Raw genomic sequence first — 27,471 nt, forward strand, 5'->3', positions numbered from 1 at the left:
GGGATTAAATTCTGCAGCTCAGGCTAGGCAGAGGAGGACTATATGGACACAACCTCTGCCAAAAGTTGCAGGAGCACACAGCCCCACACAAACGGAGGGACTTAGTCCCTTTTCCTTCCCCATAGTAAAAGCATCCCTGAGCTCTGTAGTTACAGTATAGAAAAAGGGTAGGATAGGAATTTCTTGTCAGTTCTTGCTCTGTCTCAGTTTTCCATCTGAACACAAGGATGGATAAGCTTCAGACAGTTTAACAGCTTATATTACTTTATGATCTCTTTTTGCCTGGATCAACTTTGTTTAAAGCCATGGAAGTTTTCTTTGCTGAATTTTGTGCTTTCCAAAAGACTATTTGGGTGTGGCTAAATGTATTCACTGGGGATGTTCAATGAAACTGTGGAAATTAATGAGGGAAAAGGTTTGTCTTCCCTATCCTCCTTCCATGGCACTATTGTTCTTTCCAGTGTTCTTTGGAGTGTGCTCTTCATAGGTTTGTCTAAGCTGGTTATATTTGAAAAGAAGAAGCTGTATGAGGACACCATTTTGAGTGATGCTGGATAAACAGAAACAGTCCATCAAAGCAAAGTTAACAAAAGTTTATTTGTTAGAACCAAAGCAATGGGAGATTCAGGTAGGTTTGACAAAATTAGGAATGGATTCCCTCTGCATTACTTTTGTATGTTATAGATTTGGCATTTCCACAACCTAACTAGTAATTCTGCTCAGGCTAAAATATTTCACTGTTGCAACAATCTGCCAGTGAAATCCTTTCTCTCATGTAGTTTCCAAGCCAGTATCTTTACTCAGATAAACCTCCGCCAGTCTTACGTAGAAGATTTGTCTAGTATGAACATAAAGTGATTCACAGCAGTGATTGCTTCAGTGTTTAGAATATTATTTTTATAACAGCCAATAAAGATGACGTAAACCTTCAGCAAAAGGTTATAGCATGTCTTCTGACGTTTTATTCAGCTGTTGTTCTGCTCGCAACTCCCACTGAACTATATACAGTGTTTTAGGTGTGGGCTTGCCAAAACCTCGTAGGAAAGACCTAAAACCACTCACTCCTCTGGAATGATTTGTTGAATTACAGCCTAAAGCCATAATAAGACCTTCTAAGAAAGTCTCTGAAATCCCTCGGTAGCTAAATCACTGTGATTCTGATGTCTCTTGGGACAAAGAAGCAGCCACAAGGCCAGTACAATCTTTGCCACATAGAGATGTGGAGAACAGAAGTTCCACAGGCCCTAAACGCCAAATTACAGGAAATTAGAATGTAAGCCAGAGTGGGCCACAGCCTGCTGGAGGCTGTGGGCAGACTCAGAAAACACTCGGCGATGGAATGCCACCGTCTGAAGCCTGTTCCTGCCCGACGTGGCAGTATGGCTACAGTAACCACGGCCATAATGCGAAGACAACAGAAAGTAAAATATTAAAAGCATTTATTTGTGACAATGGAGGGTAAAATATTAAAAAAGCCTCAATAAATTGTAGCATAATGAGACACCACTGGCTTCCAGGCCTATCTGGAAAGCCCAGGGACCTGCTCATCGCCAGCTCCCATATGACCCCCTTGTCACCACAGCTCAGTTCGCAGAACTGAGTGCACAAACACCCCCTAATCCCCCACAGCACAACAGCCTACACTTCATTCACTGGCAGGGAGACCTAGTGCTTCAAGGCACTGTTTGAAAGCAGGTGTTAGGTCTTTCAGAAAGTTCAGGCAAGTCTAGGTCCATCCTATATGTTTAGTGGATGCTGAAGAGGATAAATGCGCCACCCATCACAGAACAGATTTTGTATCACCTTTCAGCAGAACAAAAACCTTTCCCAAATCTATTGTCCTTTAAGAACTCAGACGTATAATGGAAGACACGAGTCATCTGGAGCTAGTATAGTCAGAATAACAGAACTGCAGCTCATCTACAATGGTGCAGCAATGAAAAGACTCACAACCAAAATATTTTTGCGCCACAGTATCTCCTGTGAATGGGGAGCAATGTAATCACAGTCTTGACATCGTGACTGGTAACAATCTGTCTTATGACTGGGTTCAAGAGATATTGTCATAAAAGTTACACAACAGTCAGCCAACAATTATTCTTAACAGCAAATTTAATAAAACGCTTTGGTCTCTATGCCTGGAAGCGTAGAACTTACACAGCTTCTCCTCATCTTTTCCATGTGCACCTTGAAGGATAATATCACACTCTCCATCTCTGCTTACACCTTCAACACCTGCAATTTTGCACAAAAAGAAGATGCATCTTAAAAGTAAACATTAATTTGTTACCAAAAATCAATAAAGACAATAAATCAGAGTTGGTAAAAACAGAGCAAGTATGCTGTAAAGACCACTAGATTTCCATACTACTGCCTAACTAATTTAAGACTGAAACAGAATAATCATACTTTAAAAAGCAGATGACTTACTAAATACTCACTTCTTCTGAATTAAACATGCAGTCTTAGTATGCAAGGCATGTAACAAAAATATCCTACTCCCAGTAACTACAGGGCAGTGAAGAAACAAGAAATCCTGCCTTTGCTGGCATGAGAAAATAAGTGAATGGGACTATCCTCAGTCTAGCAAAGTTTCATCTCTGGTAGCATTGAGAAGCTTCCTTGTGCTGGACCCAGTCTGGGATGAAACATGGGGGTTCAATTTCCAAAACTGTCAGTCAATAATTTTTTACACAAATTCATCTTGAAGTGCTAAAGGAAATATATGAACTAGAGGGAAGTCATTCGGTGTTCACAAAATGCAGCTGATTTAAAGCAAACTATATAACCTGTTGGGCGGGTTGACTTTTATCTCATGTGGGTTTAGTTAGCAGAGCTAAAAATGTTAGCCAATACAAGGTTTGAGGCCATCCTCTGAACAGACGCAGGTGATAACCTTGTGAGCTCAGCTGTCTGCTCCAATCGCCTTGTAAACGATAGTGTGTTTCCAGCACGAGTTACAGGAATTTAGACTGTTTGTGCCAATTGAAATTGCACAACTATGCGCTTCTGCACGCAAATGCTGTGTAGGCATCCTCACTGGGGCTCCAAATATGAGTTCCCAGAACCCTGAGTAAACTCTTCCCAAACAAAATAATCCTTCCATTTCTAGGGAGTATCTACAGCCCTGCAAGTTTTCTTTGCCCTTGGTACCACACATGCAACAAAGGTCATTCTCTTTCAGGTTTTATTCAAAATCTTAAAATTTAGCCAAGTTGTTAACGCTCTTTCTTTTTGCTCCCTTAATGAGGGGCTCGCAATAGCAAGTGTCATTGATTTTAAAGGCCCAGCTCTTGGAATCCTGTGATTATCCTCCCACATTGCTTTTACAAAGTTAAAGCTCAGGGTATGCTGGTGCTTGGCAGTACTCTAAAGCAACAATTTATGTGCTGAAAGCAGCCTATCCACACCAGCGTGGAGCTCCGGACAGGCTAATTCACCCCGCTGCACAGTCCAGCGTATTGATACAGCGTGTATTGATAGAGTATGCATTGATGCACCACTATTGATATGGCATACGGCAGGGAAATTTCAGGCCTTCATAACTCCACAGGGAAGCATATGAAATAAAATCATCCAAAGGACAAAGCAAATTCAGCAAAGCCCACTTTTGTTCTGGTTTTCATGATCTAAACAGGATGCCTGATCTCTACCATTCAAAGAGAAGAGCCTATTGACAGCAAGCCCAGCCTGCCTTTACCTGAAATACTGCCAGCTCCCGCTGTCTTTAGGCCCTGTATCACTTTTTCTTTAGCCTAGCAGAGTTATGTTGTCAGAAACTCTCCATAACCGACAACAAATGTCATTGCTGAGTGACGTGATGCACTGGCAACTTCACAAAGGCAGAGTACCTGGTCTCCACGGTCCTCCAAACTCCTCCTGAATCCACAAAGACCCAGGGCAGAAAATCAAGTCCAAGACACCGCATAAGCAGAGAATTCCTTTAATACCAGGCTACTGGGCCCTCCCCCAAACTTTACCTACGCATTTCAGCAACATGCTCTACGGCCCTATTAAATACCATAGGGCAGCGGTTCTCAGCCTGTGGTCTGCCCCAACGTCATCACCGGGGGTCCGTGAAGGCTTAAAGCAGGGTTGGGGAGCATCCTGCCCAGAAACATTTGGTCTGGCCCCTGGCAAGCACTGCGCCTCCTTTTCCCACAGCCCCCTCCCCTCAACGCTCCTCTCACAGCCAAGCCCCTCCACCACCCCACGCCTGCCCTGGTGCCCCAGTATATTCCGTGCCAGTACGGTCGGCGGGACCCACTTCAACCAGGCAGTTTTTCTCTTAAAGACGTTTTCTTAACCCAACGGCCCTCCTTAGGGCCACAACGGGGCTGAAGCCTGTTCCTCCAAGTGGTGGCCCTGGACCCGTGAACAAAAATATATGGTGACTGAACACAGACAAACAAGGGGGGAGGTGAGAAGAACTGTCAAAACTTATCATCACGTTTCGTGTAAAAATTGGCATCAAACTCGGAATTAGCACGTTAAAACACCATAAAATGGGCCGTTTGAGCAAGAAGAGTGTCGATGCTGTTATTTTAAATTCATATGGAATCATTGCAATAAAGATTACAGTAGGAGCGTGAGCAGTAACAGATTAATTTATTTCCCCTTCTCCCCAAATTTGAAGACCCTTCGTGAGAAGACTGAAGTAACTATTTGATGCGGGGCAGTGCTTTAAATCTTGAATTAAGTCTTGGTGGTCCGCGGCCACAGAAGGTATTTAGAGGGGGGGTCCGTGGTGAAGGAGAGGTTGAGAACCCCTGCCATAGGGCACGGGATTACTTAGGAATTCCCACTATTGTTCTCTTTAAAGAGTTCCGTGAGGGCGTTATTGCCACAGAGCTCAGACACGCTGAGGACAGTGCCAGTAGGAAGCAAACCGGCAGGAAAAGGGGCTGACCAGCGCTTTTAGCTACGATTCAGCGTGAAAACTCTTTGCGGGGAAACTGAGGTGAACAACGTGATTTCCTCAGCAGATGGAAACGTTAAACGCCGCCGTGCGCACCCTGCACAGACCCCGATCCCCACGGGGGGGTGGCCCTGCCGGTCCCACCCCGGAGGGGGACGGGGACCCTCCCCCGTGCGGGGACAGCCCAGCCGGGATTCCCTGCCCCGCAGTTCCTGGGAGCGCTCCCTGCCGAGGGCGGGCGACGAGCCCCGCGGGGACCACGGCGACCCCCGCCCCGGGCCCGCGGGAGCCCTCGCACCTCACCTGGGCGGCGGCGGCGGCACCGAGCCGAGCCCCGCCCCGCCCGCCCCGCCCCGCCGCTCCCGCCGCCGCCGCGCGGCTGTAACGGCACCGCGTGCTCGGGCGCGCTCACGTGACGGCCCGGCGCGGCCCGCCCGGGGCTGGTTGGCTGCTCCGCGCCGCTCCGCGCCGCTCCGCTCCCCGCCGGGCCGAGCGCTGCGGGCGGCGGCGGCTGCTGGCACCGGTACCGCGTCCCCCGCGGGACCCGCTCCGCGCTCAGGTGAGACGCGCGGCGGGCGGGCAGGGAGGGAAGGAGGGAGGCGCCGGCCGCCAGGCGCTGCCCGCGGCTCTCCGGGACGCGGGTGACCCAGCGGGGCCGCGGCCGGCCGGGGCGGCGAGCTCCGCCGCAGCGGAGGGCAGCGGGAGGTGCCGCGGAGGAAGGACGGAAGGAAGGAAGGAGCGGCGGGCGGCTGAGGCGGCGCTGCCCGGCGGGCCGGGAGGTGCCGGCTGCCGCCGCCGCCCCTCTTCGAGGGCAGATCCTGACAGGAGGCCGCCGCGGCCCGCCCCGGGGGGACACCCGGCACCTGCCTGGCCCGACCCGGCGTCCCGTTCCCTTCCCCGGTACGGCTGGAAGCGCTGACGGCTCCCCTGGCCGTGCGGGCGGGCCCGCCGCAACGCCGCCGGGCTATTAAATACCGTTAGGCGGATTTATTATTTCTCCGGTTGAACACGGTGTAAATAGTGTGCCGGGTTGTTTATCGCTACACCGGGTATGACTCCCGCTTATTCGTGCGGAGGGAGGGCTGCTTTATGCGGTTTATTCTGGCTCCCCCCTCTTCTTGAAAACTCGATGGACAAAACTACAATCTGTTCACATCTCTCCTTCTGGATATCGATCGGCACTTTCACCATAAAAATTAAACTTTCCTCTCCTATGGGCTCTCCAGGCACTTTCTGAATGCACTTTGTTTGAAAAGCAATTTACTGAATTAACGTAGCATGCACGGAGATAACTTGAGTTGACGTACTAGCAAAGTAACATCTATCGCATGAGCAAAAATGGAATATTCCTGCCCTTAGGTTCCCTTCTAATCTTGAATTATTAATGGGTCTCTGCATTACATGAATGAAATTTGCAATCAGTGCAGACTGGAAATGCATGTAGAGAACCGCATACAAGAGGAGCTGGTTGTGGGGAAGGACGTGTCTCCGAAGGGTGAGGTTAGAGAGCCCCTTCTGCCCCTTCAGGTTGTTGAGGACCTCTGGGGGAGAAGCAGTGGGCCATGCCCAGCCCTGCTTTTTTGCAGCTCTCAGAAAAGAGGAATGAGAAAAGGGCAAAACTTTTCCCTACTTGGGTAGTGCAGGAGATTAGTACGTACACTTTTGTTTAGCAGCCGTTTAACCAAGTCATTGTGGCTGCTCCTAGGGCAGGGTTAGCGGCAAGCATAGTATTCCGTCTTCTTTTAGAACCCGATTGACAACTGCTCACCAGATGCCATCATTTGTACTTGTTATAGAAGTATTTACATCACATGCCATCAATTACTTTTGTCTATGTAATCAATACAGGAAAAAATTCCTTTATCTCTAAGGGAGATTCTAGAAAAAGCACACTTGTCTAAACCAAAGTAGGAAGGACAAAACACTTGCATTTACTATGAATTCTGGAACATTAAAGCTTTGAAAATATGTTGAAGGAAATGTTGGTTTAGGTATCAATGGGAAGTAAAATTTCTACTGTCTGTTCAACCATGTAATGTACAGTAAGTGAGGTGAGTCATAGCAAAGTTTACAACAGTGAACTAAGGTTCTGCTCTTTCTTTTACTTGAACTTCTTCCAGCATTTGAACTTTTAAAGGCACAAGTTGGAAGTAAGGCCATATTAAACAAAGCAGAACCATCATGCTTATAAGCAATTGCTTTTCTACACAATCCCTCAAAGCTTGCTGAAGAGATTTTTGGGCAGATGTACTGAAAATGTGTGATGTTACAGAAACGTGAAACCATTATGTAGAGATGATAGGGAAGTAAAAGGAGGCTTTTAAGTAGGTTGAGAGGATAAAATTGTGCAATATTGTTAGTTTGGTAATAATCTTATAAAAAATAAAAATTTAAAAATGGTGGAGAAGGAAAGGTGAAGCTGGGGTGGATTTGAGGAGAAAATTGGGCTGTTTTCCCTGAATTTTCTCTAGTGTCACTGTGTTAGAGGAGTGACATGTCCGTAGCAGAAGAGGCTCCTAGGCCAGATCACACGTGACGTGTTGGCCCCAAGGAGCAGAGACGGAGCCCGGTGTCCCACGTGCTCTCGTCTGCATTCCTTCTGGGCCTGGTTTGCTCTGCGACTGTATCACCTGCAGCAGCACCCACCTGCTCCTCCCCGTCCCACCCATTTAAAGGAAATACCCCACCTTGGAGAATTAGAGCATGTAAGTACATCCCACACTGAATTACTTTCTATTCCAGCTGGCTTTAGTTTCCCTCATTTTATGGTGACCTTACCGATGTCCTGCAGACAGCACCGTAGCGCGCTTGCAGCTGTGGGTGAGCGTTAGTTCAGGTAATGCCTGTCTGTGCGAGGAGCAGATGGGAGAGAGAAGGAACCACACCGCCACAGCCACAACTGATGCTCTCTGGTGCAGGCACGCAGGGTAAGAGTGGCATAAAGCCGGCTCTCTCTTCAGCTGTGAGCTCCTTAAGACTCAGATAAGGAAGCTGCATGTAAGGTTTAGCTGATTGATTCTTCTGAGTGCAGCTCATCATTGCAGAAATAGAATATCTGCCTCGACTACCACGGTAGGGAAGGTATTTATAATTTGGAGTGGTAATCAGGCAGCACAATGCTAATTAAGATTAGAACCTTTTTGTGGTCCCAACTATCTTCAAAACCAGAAAGCAGAAGTAAAATTGAGGGGCAAGGGGATGAAGGCCAGAAACTTTTTTTCTGTGAAGTGGAAGTTTTTGGTCTTATGCTTTAGTAAGGATAAAAATCAGGTTTAACTACATTTCTGTCTGTTTACACTCTTCAAACAACTGGCCTTACTTTACAGCATAACAATTAAAAAAATTCTCTCAGCAAGTGGGAGAGCTCAATGTGGCCTTTGATGGGACAATAATGTAAATAATTAATGATTTCTGAAAAAGAATTATGAATGAGCTGGTGGAATGGCTTTCTGTGTCTGAGAGCGAGAAGGATCTCAACATATCCATGGAGGCCATGTCTGTGGATTTTAGTGAGGGAAAAGCAGAAAAAGGCTAATTTAAATGTATGAGATCTCAGTGAAGTAAAACCAGAGAAAGCTCAGAGTTTATGATCAAATAGATATTTATTTTTTTTTAAAGGGATGTTCTGAAGGAAGCTGCAAATAACTTCTAGTCTTCCATCAGTACTGAGGAAACAAATGAACAGTTGTGAATAGTACAGTATCACATAAACAGGTATTTAAACAGTTTGAGGGCCCTGTGTATGCTAATGTCAGTATTTAATTAATTATTTGTGGGTTTGTTTCACTGTGGGATAAGGCTGTTATCTGTGGGGCTCACAATGGGAGCTACGTGTGGAAGCTGTAAGGGCCTGCTTGGAGAAGGTCAGGGTGAAGACAATAGAAAGGATAGTGAGAAGATTCTCAACAGTGGCAGCATGGCAGTTAGGGCAGACTGATACTCTGCTGCTAAAATGCTTGTGGATAAATAAAGTTGCTTCTAGGGAGGGGAAGGACTTCTAGAGGGATATAAAGATCATGCCTCCAGTTCTAGTGTCAGTTCCAGGGGTTTGTCTATTCTACAAAGGTGGAATGAGGTGTTACTTAATTTTCTGTGTTCACCCTCACTGTTGTCTTGTGCAGGGTATCTACAGAAGGTGGGGATTTTTGTGAGAAACTAACTTTGGTCCTAAATTCAACTCTGAAATGTTGCTGACAAGGAAGGAGAAATACCTAGAAAAGTTAAGCAGGCTGCTAGTCTCTTCAGCTGAAGAATCTGCATCTCACTTCTGCTTTTCAAGCTAGCACGAAACCTCTGAAAGCTACATGTGCCATTGAGCATTGCTCTTAGGGCAGCATCTGAGGTGAAATCAATGTTGCTCCCACCTTTGGCTCTTGGAAAACCTCAGCCTTGCTCCTGGATGGGAACCAAGCCACAGTAATGCAGACATTTACCAAACCCAACAAGCACTTCTGTAATTAATTTCGTTTGAACCAAAGGTGAAAGCAGCGCAGAAGTTCCAGTTCACGTGTCATCAGGCTGTCAGCTCATATTTGAGTCTTGTTACCTTCTTGAAGGTGGGCAAAACCCCCCTCCTTGGTGTCTGCTAGCTAACCTATGAAGAGCTGGTAACTGTGGTACAGCAGGGTTTGGTTCTGACACATAAGGTGATTTTTTTATTATTTTTTTTTTAATCTAAATCCAGAGGAAAATTATTCAAGCTTTGACGGAGTGGTGTCAATCTCCAGTTATGCTCAAAAGCTCATCTATCTAACCACAGTTTCTTCAGTGCGTTGTTGTGAACAGTCAGTATTTTAATGCTGGTATTCAATTTACCTGTTTGAAACTTTGAAAGACTGTTTTGTTGACCAAGCAGGCCTGTTCTACAATCTAAAATGTATCATAGGAGAGGTCTTTGGTATTGCATATGTTGTAAATTTAGGATGAAAATATTAAGGTTTAATCTCTTTTTTTTTTTTTTCTCCTTTTCCGTTCAGGTGTGCCACACTAAGAGAAAGACATGAAATATCTTTAATGAAATTCTGCTTTTGATCAAGCTGTTAAAAATGGATCTGAACATTATTTTCTCCTGTGAGGTAAGTATTGGGGGGGGGGGGGGGAAGGAGAAAAACCGACTCTCTTCAGTCTTGCCTGTCACCACTGCTGTTCTGTCCAGCAGCAGTGGTCAGGTAAAGTTATAGCATCTGTGACTTGGAGAAATTTCAGCTGAAAAGTTCTAGAATTAATCTTTTCACTCACAGGATTGGTCAGCTTTGTTCTGATATTCCAGTAGATAAAAACAAATGTATAAAGGATCTGCATTATGCCAGAGTTAGTGTAATGGGTGACTTCTGCTCACAGTAGCTTTTGACTCAATGCTGAGCTTCTCTTCAAAGCATCAAAGAAACGGAAGCTGCTAAGTCTAATTTTCAAGAGTGAATACTTACACAGACTTACTGCAGATGCAGGAAATGAGTGAGATCCTGGGATGAAGAAAGAGTTTGTACCACAAATACGCAGGTACTCTTTCATGCAACCAGGCAGCTTTCTCTGTTCCTGCCCTGTGCAGCCTAGGGAACAGGTGGGGCTGTTGCCAGCCTGAATTAGAGGTGCATATTAATAATGCTTTTGCCAAGTCCCACACCCAGATCTTCACAGATTCATACAGTGAGAACATAAGTTAGTAAAACCAAATACATCTCCTTAATTTAGGATCACAGGAAAATTCAGGTTGTAAGGAACCTCAGGACATCATACAGTCCAGCCCCCTGCTCAGATTTTGGAGTAATGAATGAAATTAGGTCGTTTTCACCTGTTGGCCTTCTCAGTCTGTTATACGTTCAGAAGGATTAACAAAAGGTGGACTTATATATTGCCATATATATTAAATGTGCATTATAATAATGCAGACAGGAATATAACGTGCTACTAACATTTGTCAGAAGGGAAAATATTTTAATTGAGACAGGATTGTACAAGCGTGGTCTGTTTCTCTGAACAAAGGAAACAATAAATCTCTGATGTATTCACTTCTTGCAATTACAAATGAAACCTCTACAGGTCATCTAACACAGCGGCATGCTGCCAATATTTTCAAGATGGGTTCCCTGCAAGAACAACCCCTTCCCAGGCGTCTCTAGGGAATCTATTTATTTACTTTCTCATGTAAGCAAAATTGCTTTCTCATAATAAAGGGAAGGGAAGTGAACACATTGCTTATCCTGCCTGGTGCATGTTACTGAAACGTTTCCTCTGAAGTATAAATATTTGTTCATGGGAAAACATGGTGACAATGTGAATAAAAATAAGCATCTTGTCAGGAAGCTTAGGGAGCAATCTCTCCCCCGGGCTCACAAAGTAAACACAAACCAAGCGGTGTCCCCCCCCCTCCATCATTATGTGCTACCAAACAATGTTTCATGAGCCCTAGCAATAACTACTTCAGTGTTTTGGCTGAGGAGGGCCATACAAAGAAAGGGTTAATGCTCAGGAGAAAGAGATTTCAGCATTGAGAGCCTCATAGGAGAGTCATTGAAGTGAAGAGACACTTGGTTTACTTTGGATTTATGCTTATCTCAATGTGCTTTGAATTGATCCCTCAAAATTGGTAATTTAATAGCTTTAATAGTTACATTAGTAATTTAATGAGCCCCCTTCCAGCATATCATCGAAGACAAACATATACTTTGGGAACAAAAATAGAAGTAATTTTATAGGTAATGCAGTTCCCGAAAGCCAGTATATAATATATCATGTATGCAAATTGTGATGCTATGAATTATTTAATATACACTAAAAGTGATCTCAGCATCATAAGGTACTTATTAAGGCAAATGGCACACCTAAGAACTCCAATATCTCTCTTCACCTCTGCTCCTGGTGTCAAGTCTCACTTCCCAGCCTGATTTGCTGTCCCTAAATGAATTTGAGTAACACTCATAGTTCGTGTATTTAAGTGACAGAATAATGGTTCCTGGAAACTCGCTGTTTCCACAGCAGTTTCTGTTGCTTCTGTGACTGGGTCTCACTTCTTGAAGAGAACATATCTGCAGGTCTGGGCAAAAGTTAACTTTCTTATTGTCATGTGCTTGACTCAGAAAATACTACATCTGTGGGAGGCATGTCTTTGTAAAGGTGTTATTTGCTCCTTAATATCCCGGTCACAGCTTATTTGCTTATGGTTTTCTCTGTCACTTGAGGCATTATGAGACGAGTAGTAGTAAATTGCGTGCTCTGGCTGAAGAAGCTACTGCTCTGAGATATCTTTCTCCACAGGCAGTTGAATAAAATAGGTACATGTGTGTTAGCCACTACAGTACAGAGTCCAGCAGTTTAATCGAGCTGACAATTCAGACAGGTAAAAACAAAGTTCTGGACTGTGCAAAACCAGCAGAGGTGTGTGTGTCAAACAGTAACCTTCAGCAGAATGAAATCAAGCAGAGCAAATGTTAAATTTTGAAACTGCTTGAGCTAGTTCTTCGTAAGCTTCCTATTGTGAGTGACTAGAGATTAGAAAAATGGGGGGGCTGATGTATGTCTGCAGTTGGGGTGTGGGAGGAAGGGACAGTGTTGTTTATTGCTTTTAATCTTTGTAATTAAATTTATGTTCTCTAGCACTGTCTATCACAGCCTGTTGAAATCCTGTACTAAGCACATTTCTATCTTCATGGGATTTCCCGTGCTTTTGATAAAAGAGAATGAATGATTCTCACAACACCAATACAGAATCAGGAAACAATTCTTTCCTGTTGTTAGGTTGGAAATGAAGAAAGAAACGATGCCATTCTGAAATGTCCGTTAATTCAGGGAGCTTAAGCAACAAGGTACCCAACACAAGAAATTCATGTTGTGATTTAAAAGCAGTGCTGTTGGCCCAGAGCATCCTCTTGCCAACTGGAATTCCCTGTGTCTCACTTGGGAGCAAGGGCCTAGCACTCTCAAGATGAGGGTTTGCAGCAATATTAGTATGGTAACAAGACCTGAGCTTTGGATACTTGACTGTTTTCACCACTTTGTCAGTGAAATATGCTTCTACAGGGGCTCTTAAATGGGCAATATTTGTCCTGAGCAATAGGTACCATTTACACCCGAGACAGATCTATATGTTGTGGCCCTTAGGACTATCCATGTTTCGGTTCTTGATTTATGACTATTGCTTAACACCTGAACTCCTTAAATTGGCTCTTCTTTTTCAGATATATGTTTTTGACTGTCATATGTGCTTAGGCATATATAGAGATTATTGGTCACCAAGTAAAAAAGAACATTAAAAATACTTCCCAGTCTTCTAAAGAAATTACCTGTGGGTAAGGCTTATCTGGAAGCAATGCAACTGTCTCCATTGGAATTTCTCCAGGGGTGAATTTAGTTCTTTTAATCCTCCTTTCTTTGTGTGTTTGCAACAGTGGCTCCCACTGGCAACACCATAATTAAGGAACTCTCAACATACAATAATAGTATCATAGTATTTTAGCTGTAGTTATGAATTTCAGTTAGAAGCCTAATGTAAAAAATAAGTGCTGTTCACCTATTTTAAATTAGAATGGTGGAGAAATATTTATCTTCTGTAACAGATATGGTTTGACAAAATTTTATAAGCAGTTGCTTCTGTAAATATTTAATACTTTTTCCTGCAAAAATATTTTGGAGATGAGTTGGGGGAGACATTCGTTTCACTTGAGGCTTCTGTAATGCTGCAAAACACACTCTGCTCTAGCACTTTTGCTGATATGTATAGGAGCAAACAAGATTAACACTTTTGTGGTTCTCTTCTACCCTTACCAGGAAAAGGACTCTTGCCTGACTCAGAAAAAACTGTAAAAGGTTCTTTAAAAATAAAAGGCTACATGCCTCGCTCCTTTATTGAAAAAGAAAAAACTGTTTAGTAGAATTCATGATGTTTTGGCAATATGACTTCCAAGCAATAAGTGCATGAGAAATTTCAAGGCATGGGAATACCTTTGATTTTGTTAAAGCTCCACGAATGCCTGATTAAGTTCAAAACCACTGCTGGTGGTTCTTGTTTGGTTTTAATTTTACAAAGGTAAATCCTGTTCCTGATGTATTTAAGTTCTGCAGTTATCAGCTTGTGTATGTTTAATTGTAAAGTGTTGTCTTTTTGTCCATCTTTGAAAATCACACGGCATACATAGTAGCTTGAATCCTTTACGCTGTCTTTTGCCTAGTCTGTATTTCGAGCCTGTAACAATGATACTTTGACAGCTCTTGGAGGTAGTATGTTCCACATCCTCTGTAAAAACTGCAAATAACGTGCAAGAAATAATGTCCTTTCGTGGTTGATGGTTTTTGAATGGTAGCATTAAAAAAGAACAGAATCCTTTTGGGTAACTATTCCTAATAAACATAATTTGAGAAAGCCTCATCAAAGAGCTCGCGATGAAACATGCAAATTGTCTTCGTTCCCTGCTGCTTAAACTTGAATCACTTGTGTGCATTAGCTTGTATGGATTGCTTATGTGCATTCCTCTGTAGTTGCCGTTATCCTTCAGCTACACAGTTTTACTAGAATTTAGAGAAAGCGTTTCGGGGGGAGAAAGGTGCCCATCAGAACTAACCTTGGTACTATTCTTTCTGCATATGATTTAAGGCCTTGACTCTTCGGGGAAACAAAAACTAGATTTGCTTAGACATAGGGAAGTAAACTGCTAAAACAGATGAGCAGTGTTTGGACGGTAGAAACCTTGTGTTGATATAATCCAGTCTAACTCACTGAATTTAAGTTTGTGTTGAAAAAGTGCAGTCTTTGCAAGGCAATCCGTGTTAGTGTAACTAAATCATGTCGTTGAACTGGTGTGAATGGTTGTAAGAGGCACAAGGTCTTACCTTCTTGGAAGAGCTTTCTCTTTTAAATAATATATGGTTCTAAAGTAGAGACTGTGCAGAATGTAACAGGAGTTTCAGACTTTGAATTTGGATCTTGAATGATTAAAGCCACGCCACAGTGTCGCTACTGTGCAGGATCACACTTCAAAATAAATGAAGAATTGTATTGTAATCTTGTTGGGGGGGAATTGTAATCCAGACCAGTACATTCTTTGAACAACTTAGTGGAAAAATTATTAAAGTGATAGGTGTTTCATTCAGTGCTGCTTGGTTTCATCTACTTTAAGTTGTACTTCATCTTTAGAACAGGCATGTTCCAACTAATTCTGTGTACTTCCTGAGTTATCATCTGAATTGAAGCTCAGAGGAGTAAATGGAAGCTTTTCACCATCAATTTCAGTAGGATTTATATTAGGCTCTTAAACCATAGGTGGGATCTTTCACATCTAGCTAACTATGGAACAGAGGTGCAGAAGAGTAAGTTGTAGTTAATAAGGCTGTTTCTCAAAGATTAATGATGGTGAGATTAAGCTGTCCTTGATTCTACTATTTAATCCTGCTCTGTTGGTTTGATACCCTATAAAGATCAGAATATGGCTCTTGGCTGCTGTTCTTATATACAAGCGGTGATTCAGAGACCAATAATACTGCTCTTTGGCAACTCTGAAAAAGGAGAGAAAATCCACTTTGCTTCTCTTCCCCTCACCACCCCTACCCTACACCTTCCAGTTCCTGTAATTAGGCATCTGTGTTCAAGACTTGTCCTCACCATCTCTTTATAAGCACTCAGAACAGTAATGGCATGTCGTTGCAGAGATCTCTCTGTATCACTGCTGTAGAATTTATGCAATCTTTGACCAATATTTTAGCTTCAATGTTTGGTCTGCATTTTGTATCTGCCTGCATATAAAGCTACCAGGCTTTTAATACAATAAGTGATTTTTACAAGCCTCAAAAGGCAGGGAGAGCATTTATAATGCTTTTAAAGAATAAGAGCTGATCCATTTATATGTGGCTCTTAAAGCTCAATAGCTTGGATCAAGAGTGGGAAGCAAAGACTGTGTTTGCCATTGAAAACCTCCTCTTGTAGTATAAAGGGGTTCTAAGATATCATTGTGTCTTTGAAACTCAGACAGAAGTGCGTTTTGACTGATCCACATAGAGGAGGGGTGGACACCGACAGCTATCCACAAGGTCAGAGAGACAGAAAATCTTCCCCAGCTGACTGCTATGCCTCTCGTTTCATTCCACAAAGAAGTTCTTTCCATTCCATTAACATCTGATTAGATGGCAGAAATATTTTAAGAAACTCTGAACAGTTAATGTAGATGACAGCACTACAGGTGAGATAATTGGATAACATAGTACAGATGTGAAATCAGTTCTTCAAGGTGAGAATTTGCTCCTGGGATTAGCATTTCATATATGTGTGAATGTTGTCCTGTGACGTGGCAATAAAGAGTTATTCTGGGCTGAAAATATATTTCTGGTATGTCCCAGTCTGTGAACAGAGGCAATAGATAGGGACAGAATTGTCAAGAAATTAGAATAATTATTCTCGTATTAATCAGACTTTCACTGCTGCATTAAACATAGCGTTACCCTTAATTTTAGTTAGTGAGCTTTATAAAATATAACACTCCAACTGATTGCCATAGAGGGCAAACCATTGATTTTGAAGATGAATCTCCTATGCTTTGGAAAACCCCGTAAATACTGGAAATAGCTGATAAAGCAGGCATGCTCTGGATAGATGGGAGAAAATCTTATGATGCTTTGGTGCCAAACAGCAAAATGACACACATTCAAGAAGCAATCTTCCTACTAGTCAGTTCCTCCCATTTAGCTTCTGTTTGGAACTGTTTTTATAAGCTGATTAAATCTTTCTTAGCCATGTGGTAGCTGTGAGGCTCTAGAAGCAGAGCGTGTAGCAAATACAAGCTGTTGCAAACTTGTTACCCTTAAAAAAAAAATTGCACATCTAATACAAAATTGTGCTGTACAACAAATTCTTAATACAGCCTTGTCCTCTCTGGGTTGTGAATGCAGCAAGCCATAACTCTGCCACTTCTTCCCTTGGGAGACTCTTATATAACCACTCAACTGTTCCTCTTGCTGTTCATGATATTAAGCCAAAGTTTTATTTTGCTTAATTGTATCCTGGTACCTAACTTTGCAGACTGGGACTACTGAAATGAATCCACTTTCTTTTAAGACCAGACTATGCAGCCTGTAGATGATGTGCAGCAGCAAAAGCAGCAATAGTTTTGTAAGGTTTCATGAGAGAGACTGAGAGAAGCTGTTTATCTGGCCTGGCAAAGAGAAGGCTGGAAGGGCATTTAATTACTATATCAGGTACCTAACGAAGGGTTATAGGGAAAAATAGACTCTTCTTGCAGCTGCACAATACAAGGATAAGAGTCAGCAGTGACAAGTAGCAGCAAGGTAAATTCTCACTGGCTGTAAATAAAAAAAATCTTCATAATGAGTGGCAAAGTAACAGAACAGATAGGTTGGAGACTGCACTTACCATCTTTGACCTGATGGAGCTTTGAAGTTAGCTGTGCATTGAGGAGGAGGTTGGACTAGATGATCTCTGGAGGCCTTTTCCCACCTAAATTGTGATTCTGTTGTTGGGTGAGGTGGGTAGAACAGGGTTTAATAATTAACAGGTTAACTATGGAAGTGGGGGCAGGCAAAAGCCAATGTCTTACACATGATTAGACTAAAAACTAAGGTATTCTTGAAATATAACCCTCTGAAAAAGTGGTAGGTATCTAATTTTTATTCCAAACTATAGGTATTGGTATTTTTCTTCTCTAGATGGTCCTTTTCTTGTTTACCCAGCTGTTTAAAATGTATGCATATATTAAGCATTTTATATCCCTCTCCTAATGAAAAAGAATGTGGAAATACAATTCATAAGGCAAACAAGTGGTGCTATATATCATTCATAGAATCCTCTAATAACATCTGGTGCACTGCAGGCTTCTTAAGTGATGATAGTCTTGCACTATATTTAGAATTTAGTGAATAACAGGGAAAAAAAACCCTGACAAATAAATGCATAGTGGTCTGTGTTAGTGTCTAATGCACACATTTTATGTTACATCTCTCCATCTCTGAGAATTGAGGCAATTGTGTGAGATAGTATGAAAAGGGATGGAACTGGCCTGGTCAGTTGTTATGGTTGGCTGAGAATAGATGTTGAGCTCACTAAATAGAAGCACCTTATGTCATATGCTAAGCTCTGTCCTTATTACACCAAAGAGAGAAGAGGACTGAGAACAATATATAATACTTCTGAAAAGAAAGCTGACTCTGAATGCATAAGCATTTGGCATGGGTATGTTACAGTTCTGAATGCAAACCCATTAATACCAAAATTTTACTAACAGGAAATTACTTGAATTTTATTTCAATGTATATAGAACACGCATTTACATAGTTTTTTCAGGGCATTTATTCTCTTTAGATTTTATCCATAAAAAATTAATAACGAAATATATCCTAATCTGTTACAGAAGTAGTTCGCAATGATTTTGATCTACCCACATAATTAAAGCCTCTAAGCCTAATCATGGGGAAAAAGTAGACTTTGGTGACAGGAGCTGGGTAATTCTGATATTTTAATTCACATGCTGCCAGTTGGCCAAGACTATGTATATCACATACAGTGGGTGGATGCTGAAGTCCATAACTGAAGTACCACATGTCTCCTTAGTTTGGTTGTACATCCGTCTCCTTAGTTTGGTTGTACATCCGTCTCCTTAGTTTGGTTGTACATCCGTCTCCTTAGTTTGGTTGTACATCCGTCTCCTTAGTTTGGTTGTACATCTTTCATTCATGTTCTTTTGTATTGTTGAAAGCAGGTGTCATGGACTGTAGAGAGCACCTTCTGTCCCTGTGAGATTGCCATGTGCCAATACAAGATAATCTAACTTACTTAGTTTGACTTAGTTCCATGTTAATATAAATTTATTTCCACTAGCAGTCTTTTTAACATGCTCTTAAATTCTTCTAATATGAAGGGCCCCTCCATTCAGGGATAAGGGAGAGAGAGAGGAACTCTAGTTTGTCCTGCACGACTGAGTTTCATTTTTGGACTGTCCCAGGTTGCCTCTGCAACGTCAGATCTGCCCTCTCTCGGTGCACACTGAAGCCCAGTCCTGTAACTGTCCATGCTGACTGTTGTCAGTGTGTGTGACTTGTCTTAGGGAACTGCATTCATGCTTGGGTGTTACTCAGTGATCCTGAAGGAAAATCTTGAGTATATCCTCAGAGGGAGCAAGGAGCCACATCACTAGTATTTTTTTAATTTTCTTTTTTTAAGCACGCATGAGGGATAGACCCTACCTAGACCTCTAATACAGGGAAGAATTGCTTGCTTCCATATGGCCTCGAGTCTGGGTGGGCCTGGGATGTATAGGCTTTCTCAGAAGGCTGGTAAACAGTAATACAAAAACTAAACCCCAGACTTAGCCATGCTTAGACTATCATTCTTTTGCAGATACAGCAGAGGTAGATTATGATGGGGTGGTAAGGAGCATGGGCTTCCAGAAGAGTTTTGGCAAAGAGACTGAAGTAAACGCTTATAGCCCCTTCTTCCTTCACCTCCTGTTATCCCAGACTGGTATTTTTTCAACCTGACTACTCCTGAGCCTTTCTGTGGTGTCTCAGGAGTGCAGAGGATGGAAGGGCCTGAGGGCACTGAGCTTCAACATTTCTGAGCTGGTAGAAAGCTCCCTAAGGAGTTCTGCTAATGCTATGTGTTGGAGCAGCCTCTGAAGTTAAACTAACTCTCCAGATCCAGGAGTAGAAAGGTTATTTGTAAATTCAGTTACAGTTTATGCGCAACTGATGTTCTCTCCTGATGTTTTTTAATCATCTGAGAAATATATTCTCAAAAACAAAAGGTTAATTTAGCCCCAGAGTAACAAAAAAGATGTTGGAGCATATGGGAATATACCTTTACATTTGCACTTCCAAATGCGTTTTGCAATTTAGCAAAACTAAGACAGTTCTAAGTAAATAGAATTCTCCATGGGTGTGAATGCATTTTTAAATTATTATTCTTTTTTTATCAAGTTATTGTCTTAAGTTGCGTGATAGTGTTAAAAGCACATAATGGAGATGCAATGATGGAGAAAGCTTGGCAGCCCATAATCGTGTTTTGTAAGGCTCTGTGGACTTGGCAAAGGCAGACCCTGTAGTTAAATGCTAGCCATGATCCAGTGCCATGTCCTTTACGATTGCTTGCAAAAATGGAACTTATTTCCTTCTCCCTTTCCCTTTAGCTGTTATTCTCCCCCCAAAAAACCCAAACATATTAAAAAAAAAAAAAAAAAATTCAAGCTGGCTACCTGGAATACTTAACCATCTAATTGAGTAAAGCTTTACCACTCATATATTTTTAATGCTTATGCAAAGTTGGTGGGAATGCTTGTGGTTTTTTATTGCACTTTCTTGTACCAAAGCATAGAAACTGTCTGTTGCTCTACATCTCTGATCCCCTATCAGAGATACATTCCAGCCGCTTCTCAAGGTGTGTCACTCAAGTTTATGGTCAAAATTCAATTGTTGTTTAAAAGTTTGGCAAAATGTAAATACGGTTCAACAGGATTATGTGTCAGAGAAGAAAGATCTTCTTGCTGTCCTGGGGTTTTATTTTTATACTTTGCTGGAAAAGGTGCAATCTGAATTATGTAACAAGTTACACGTTTGTGCTGGGAAAGCACTGAATGGTAAAAGTTGGCCATTAAAATGGAAGCTCCACGGTAACATGTAGCTGTTTCCACAGCTGCAGAAGCCTTCAGGCTCTGGGTACCCTTTGATGAAACAGAAGAAAAAGAGAGAAACTTGAGACCTTTTCTTTATCCCCATCAAAAGCAAAGCCCTGTTTCTCTATTTCCCATTTTATCCACCTGACTAATCTTTCTCGTTGCTGTATTCTGCTAAATTTACTGTTACGCGCTAAAAATAACACTTTCTGCCTGCCTTCTTCCTCTAGCAAAGCTCTGTAACAACCTTCCAAGCAGATCTAAAGTTTGGGGTGTTTTTTTCATTCTAGTCCAGTACTTCTTGTGTCAGTATCAGAGTAAGTCTGGTTGCTTTGTATCACTTTTCTCCCCCATGATGCTAATTCACCTGTTCTGACGATAACATTCACTCTGTTTGCAGCAGTGATCGTCTACGTGTGTTTAACAGAGACATGGGGTTCTTTGTGATTTTTTTTTTTTCTTCAGAAAGTGATCATTTAAACTGTAAAACAAAGATACCAATAAGGAATTATGATTTGCCATACTGAAACAGTCCAGTAAAGGGAATACCCTTTTTATCAGCCTGCTTTGCTCAGCCCCCTGAATTAAGCGGGATGAACCTGGGCATTATTGTTTTCCTAAAAGTTTTGTGTCCTGGAAACAAGTGAATACACAGGGATTGTTGTTCTTGCATAGAATGAAAATTTTTAGCCCTTATTTGTGGAGAAAAAATTACTTCATGTAAAGTTTGAAACTTAAAAAATGGAAGGCATTTACACTATAAATTTTAAATCTGTTGACCTTTTTTATCTTTTTGTGGCCTGCATTATCTATTCGATATTTCTTTGATTGCGAGTAGACGTCTGAGAGTTGGCTTAGTTTCTGATGCATTTGTCGTGTCCATCCAAACTCTGTGCAAAGCTAAAGTAGTAACACAATATTTGCAATGGTGCGCGTTGTTCTTCTGCACCTAGTAGCCTCCTGAGATATGAAGCTGCAAACACAGTTCTTGACATAGATGTGCTCAATTGAAAATTGTGGCAGTCTGACCTGGTTAATGCACATTTGGCTTCTGGGCATATGAAAAATGTAAGTAATCAACTATACCCAAATGCAATTGGATGCTGTTAACCTGTTATTGGGGCTGTTAATATTGGAAGGGGTGTTTTAAAAACAACTTTATAACATGTTTTCAAAAAAGTTCTTGTATTACTGCTACTGGACTGTGCAATGTGTGAGGCCAGGGTGCTGTGAGAGGATATTTTCTTTCCAACAGTCAGAAAAGTTCCCTTAGCTGCAGCAGTTGTGCCTGTGTCCCTTACTGCTTAATTACGTTTTTGTTGACATCAAGTGGTAAAGAGCCGAAGAGCAGTGTTTTAGCAGGGAGCCTGGGCTGAATCGTGAGTGCTTTTTCCAGTTAGACAGGGCCTTGAGCCGTTTTTACTAGTTAGAAAAATCCCAAGTCTAGATCTCTAGATCGTCAGCTTGAAGAGAAGGCAGCGGGGGTGTGTGTGTGTGTGTGTGTGTTGTGGTTTAATTGTGCGGGTCAGTTTTACACGAAGGGTTCAAATATTAATGAAAACGGAGCGAAGTCATTTCAAACCACAGCAGCAGCACCTGCACTAAGAAACTGCACATCCCGGGGGGAGGGGGGTACCCGGGGAGGGGGTACCCGGGGGGGGGGGGGGGTACCCGGGGAGGCCCTCGGGACCTTCGCATCGTTAGTTCACACGCAGCGTGTATAGAGCGTGTGTGTGTGTGTGTGTATATACACGCGGAGGGGGGGTGTTTGGTCATGTCGGGACGAGTTTCGTGTCCGACCGTTGGCCGCGCAGGGTGCCGGTGCCCGGGGGCGCGGCCCCGCCGGCGGTTGCGCGCTGTCTGCGCGGGCGCCGGGCCGGGCGGAGGCGGCGGGCGCGGTTCCAGCCGCCGCCCCTTTACGCGCGGCCCCGGTTTCATGAATGAAATCCAACCGCCGCGCTAAAAATAGACGGCGGGGCCGCAGACGTCACCGTGCGCGCAGCTCCCGCCGCCGCCCGAGTCAGCGCCGCGGGGCGGGCCGGGCCGGGCGGGCGGGCGGAGCAGCGCCGGGGGCATGCTGCCTCCCCGCCACGCCGGGCCGGCGCCTGCCGCTGCCCCGACGGCGTAAGGAGCAGCGGGAAGGGGGCACGGTGCCGGCTGCCGGCCCGGCCCGCACCCCCGCTGCCGGGCATCCCGCCCTCCCGGGTAGGTCCCGCGTCGCCCGGGCGCGATCGCGTTCCGACCCGCCGGCGCAGCCTCCGCGGCCGCGTGTTGCGGGGCCGGTAGCCAGCGGCTCCCCGCAGGGCGCGGGTGTCTCCCCGCAGGTGCGCTGCTGCCGCTCCGGGAGAGGGAGGAGGAGGAGGAGGAGGAGGGTCCCTCCCCTCCGAGGGCAGAGCGGGCTGAGCCCGTGATGAAGCCGATCTCTCTGGCTTCCTCCTCAGCGAGGCCACAAGGTGCAAGGCAGAGATAGAGCGGGACGATGTGTACGGGAAGCTGAAACCTCCCGGCGCTCGCTACTTCTGAGCGTCATTTACGCAAAACAAAGTGGAGCATTTCTCTTTTTCCCTCTTATTTTTTTTTTTCCGCCCCTTCTTTCCCCCGGCTGTGTCTGCGGAGTCTGTTGTGGGTTGCTGTGACAACAGCAGGAGGCTGCTGGGGGTCTTGCAGCACACAGATTAGCAGGTGTCGGCGTCGGGACCTGTCTGGGGGCCATAGAAAGGGGCTGTAGAGACAAAGAGTAGTAGACTTTAAGTCAACCTTTAGCGGGTATTGTAGCATCCAACATCTAGAGCAAAGAGAAACGAGTCAGTGGACAGACTGAGGTGGACTAGGCAGCTCCAAGTTGCCGTCTATTGGTCAAGGCACTATTCAGACTTCTGAAGGCAGCAATATACTTGTTTAAAAAATGATAATAATACAAAAAAGCCCTTGAAGCTCTGCATATGGTCACAGCGAGAGCAAGGAAGTGATGCCAGAATATTCTCAATGACTTTGTTCATCCTCGGTTTGTGTACTATTTCAGGACACGCAGCTGACTCAAAGCCAAATGTTCAGCTGGAGCTGCAATAGAAGCTGAGGTGGAAATGAGTTTGTTCAGTGTGCTCGAGGGGAGTTCTTAAGCTGCCGGTCTTTCTAGGCAAAAGTAAAGCATGGGGGGGAAAAAAAACCACCATTGTTAGGACTACATTAAAGAGTTGCCATCTGACTGCTCGGTGTAAGTAGCAATTGAGTGGCCTGTATCTCTGTGCAGGCTGTATTTCAGGACTGGGAGTCACAGTACAATGGAAATAGAACAGCTTTATTTCTTTTCAGTGTTTTTCTGAGGTCCTCTGCCATTAGGTTATGCTTTTCTTTTATATGCGCGTTGGATTTGTATGCCTGATTCTATGTCTCAGATATACAATGTGTCTATTAACAGGGGAAAAAAAAACCAAAACCAACCTGACCTGGTGAGTTCAATACTTGTGCTAGGGTTCTTTATGTAAGTGACATAAGACTTAAGCAGCATAAGATCTGGGGCAGGTTCAGATGCATAGAAGTATTTTTATCCAAGAAGAAATAAACATCAATTTTAGCTCTGGGGAGCTTTCAAAACTCCTGCCCTTTTAAAACTCCAAGCTTCACAAATACTGTAGAGCATTAGGCTGAGAGGAAGAGCTGATCACTTGACCAGTAAATCCCAATGTTTGATTCTTTGCTAATACATTTTATTTGCTGGAAAAAATGCTTAAGTCCTGCATCCAGATGTTGCCCTGTACTGAAGGAGATGAAAGGACAGAGAAGCCTTGAAGTAGGAGATGCAAAGGAGCAACAGGTATTTGACACATTCTTCCCTTGCTCCCATCTGTCCGGCCAGAAGAGTACCAAATGTAGAACGAAGTATGTGCTTGGGAGGGAGGGAGAGGGGAGAGAGAAGGCTGAGCAGTCCTTGCTGCATACAGCAGGCTGGCAGAGCACCTCATACCAAGACTAATCAGAATGGTGTAAACGTACCCTTGGGCCATTGGTTGGGTTTCCACAGAAGAGCTCAAAACCTTGAGTGAATGGTGGCCCAGGGTGTGAGCTGGAATTGGTGCAGCCTGCAGTACGTGTGGTGGTAGTTGAGCCATTTGTTACTAGAGAGAGGTTTGTGAAATAAAAGTATGGATTCCCTTTGGTTCCCATCCAACACCATTCTAGTTTTCTGTTTTCCTCTCCTTTCTGCCTGACATGAAAGACGCAAGATGGCAATTTCTATTTTCCTTTTCAATTATTTTTTTTTTCTTCACAAATGAGCATCTGTTTGGCACTAGACATTACAGGTAAACTCTACATCTCCTCTCCTCCTGCACAAATCCGTTAATGTTGCTGTATTTGCATTTGAGATATAAATGCAGAACTTGACACAAGATCTGAAAGTAGCCTTTATCTGAAGTCTGCCATCCTAAAGTATTCTAGTCAGCGTTTAGGCCTTTGGGGGTTTTTACCTGCTGTCATTATGAGGTCTCACTCTTCTTGTGTAGTTTCCTTGTAGCAACCACATGTGGGAGTGAATAAAATCATATATAATGTCTTTCTAACATCACTGATTAACAAAGAGAAGAATGCATAAGAAATGTCACATAAAGTTCAAAAAACAAGAGCCTAATTCTGTCTTTTGGAAGGAAAGCAAGCACGGAAAGTGAATTCAACCCCTTTCTGTGCTAGGTCACCAGTGTCCCTGGAATATTTTTCTTTGTAGCTCTAGCAAAATTTCATAAATATTTTCCACACAGAAATGCATGAAAGTTGGGACAATGCTTTGTTTGGTAGTTATTGCTGGGTTTTTTTCCTTCTGTACTGTTGGGAACACTCCTCAGAATAATGTCCTTACAACTATACATACAGTGTCAACACCTGTCTCTATAAATGGGTAAAATCAGTAACAACCTCTGCTACAGTATCAGTAGTTTAATGCTGTACAAGCTTCTCATTCTCTTAATTACATAAGAGTAAAATCAGGAATTTCACAGAGTTTATTACCATGAAATCCAGTAGTGTTGACTCAGGCTTTTCCAGTGATCCTTCTCCCTTTAATATCGAGTTTTATATCTTATTCCAGATACTCTTGAGCATTCAGTCACTAAGGATTCAGCTGCAGCTTTGCCTCAGTTATGTTGATCCAAATAACAAGCCAGGAGCCAGAGCATCTGATGCTCTGTCTACGTTTGTGGGTTGTGTGATGCAGTAGCAGGGGACCTGGGGATGAAAAAGTTGGTGCTGAGAACCCAGTGTCCACACTGCACACATTTCAGGGGCAAAGGGTGTTACTTGAGATTACCATTAATCTGGTCCTACGGTCTGAACACTCGCTCATCAGGGGTGGGTGGCACATCTTTCACTTCAGATTCAGTTTGTGCACTCTCTGGCTGCACCTGATGTGAACCAAAACATGGGAAGTGCTGGTGACTGGGATATTTGCTTCAAAAATGCGTTCTTGATCTGAACTAAAATGCTAGCAGAGGTGCACCCTTAATCTACTCCCACAGTGTACTCTTTTTGTTGCAGAAAGAAGACTAATCTAAGGACTCAGTGCACCATGGCATTTTATGGGGGGCTGCTTTATAAAGCACCAGCTTTTTGGTGATGGTTATCACCATCAATGGGTATTGTCCTAATGTCAGCCACAGTTAATTTCAGTTTGTGATTATATAACAGATTATGACCCACAGCAACGCCAGATCTTGGTCACTGCCTAGACCGTGTCTGCTGTGGTTGTCTCTGGTAAATGGAAAGAGCATTCGGTTATAATCAGGTGTATCCGAAATCCTAACAAAATGCATCTGCAAAGCCAAAGTGCGAGCCTTAACTCAGTCTCAGCTGTGGATTATTTCCCTCTTTCCAGAGGTGGGTCCAGTGTGGTCACCCTTCCTCACATCTCTCTGCACAGCAAGAAAGAAAAACCAAAAGGAGGCACAAGGGACTGTCTGTTGGGGCCTGTTCTTGAGGTAGACTCTGAAGAATTGGTGAAGGGCGGGAGTGGCAGTGTTGAAGGTCTCCCCCCGTATAGAAAACAGTCATCCCAGATTCTCACACACAAGGTTCTGACACAGTTAAATGTCCTTCACCTGCTCTATGGATTAATTTCTAGAGAGACGATCTCATGACAAAGAATATTGGAAGGTATGTCACAGGTCAGAATAATGTGTAAGCTGCTCAGTGTAATCAGCTCATTGATTTCAGGTCTTCCAGAACTGGTCAGAAAATTGCCAGAGTTCAAGTCTAATGCTGAGCTTTGCATTTGGAGCTCTATTTGGTCTGATAGACTGTGAGTGCGTACGGCACAAGGACAGATCTTTGCGGACTGCACATTTTCAGGAGGCTCAAGAGAATCTGTTATTGCGCCTAAAATTGGATGTTTTTGTGCTTAGCTATTGAGCTTCAGGGCAGTATGTTTTATACAGTAAAGTGGGAAGAATTTGTGTTTTGCTAGTATCTCTGATTTTTGGTCGTCTAAGGGAGTGATCATTCTCACTGATCGAAAGGTGGTGTGTCATCACAGAGGTAGGTCGGGCTTGATGAGGGGTCCTAATAACTTGGCTTTAGAAACAAACAAATCTGGAGTCAAGCATGCTGAGAAAGAGCAGACTGACCGGCTTCTGATACTACAAGCCATGAATTATTATTCGCTGTCTCTACAGTTTCTACAAAGGTTGTGGCAATTATTTGACTGAGAAGTATTCTAGGTAAACATAGAGACATCTGTTCTGTCTTCAGCTTTATACCTTCCTCAGAGGCTGCTCCCTTTGCTTCTGTGTGTGGCAACGATCAATTTTTTTTCTCCCTTTTAAGCAGGAGGGATAAGGCAGGGATTACGTCAGCTGAACGGAAGCTTCTGAGAACTTCTTTCTTCCAGCAGGTAATACAAAGTGAGGGGTAGCATCCAGGATTACATCTGATGCTGTTGGCCAAAAGCTGTCATGAAAGCAGCTG

At 43.5% G+C, this 27,471-nt stretch overlaps 1 protein-coding gene across 3 annotated transcripts in view; it reads left to right on the forward strand.

The window, feature by feature from the left end:
- The first annotated feature begins 5,351 nt into the window (after positions 1-5,351).
- Positions 5,352-27,471, forward strand: part of RHOBTB1 (Rho related BTB domain containing 1) — a 54,263-nt gene continuing 32,143 nt past the window's right edge. For 2 of the 3 annotated variants that reach the window (XM_074924416.1, XM_074924418.1), the window contains exons 1-2: positions 5,352-5,477; positions 9,895-9,993. The gene's annotated coding sequence lies outside the window, so the exon portion shown is untranslated. Of the gene's footprint in view, positions 5,478-9,894; positions 9,994-22,611; positions 22,726-27,471 lie in introns of those variants that run through there. The other variant, XM_074924417.1, reaches the window with a different exon arrangement.

Source organism: Athene noctua, chromosome 21 (assembly GCF_965140245.1).
Source record: "Athene noctua chromosome 21, bAthNoc1.hap1.1, whole genome shotgun sequence".
In the NCBI taxonomy this organism is placed as follows: domain Eukaryota; kingdom Metazoa; phylum Chordata; class Aves; order Strigiformes; family Strigidae; genus Athene; species Athene noctua.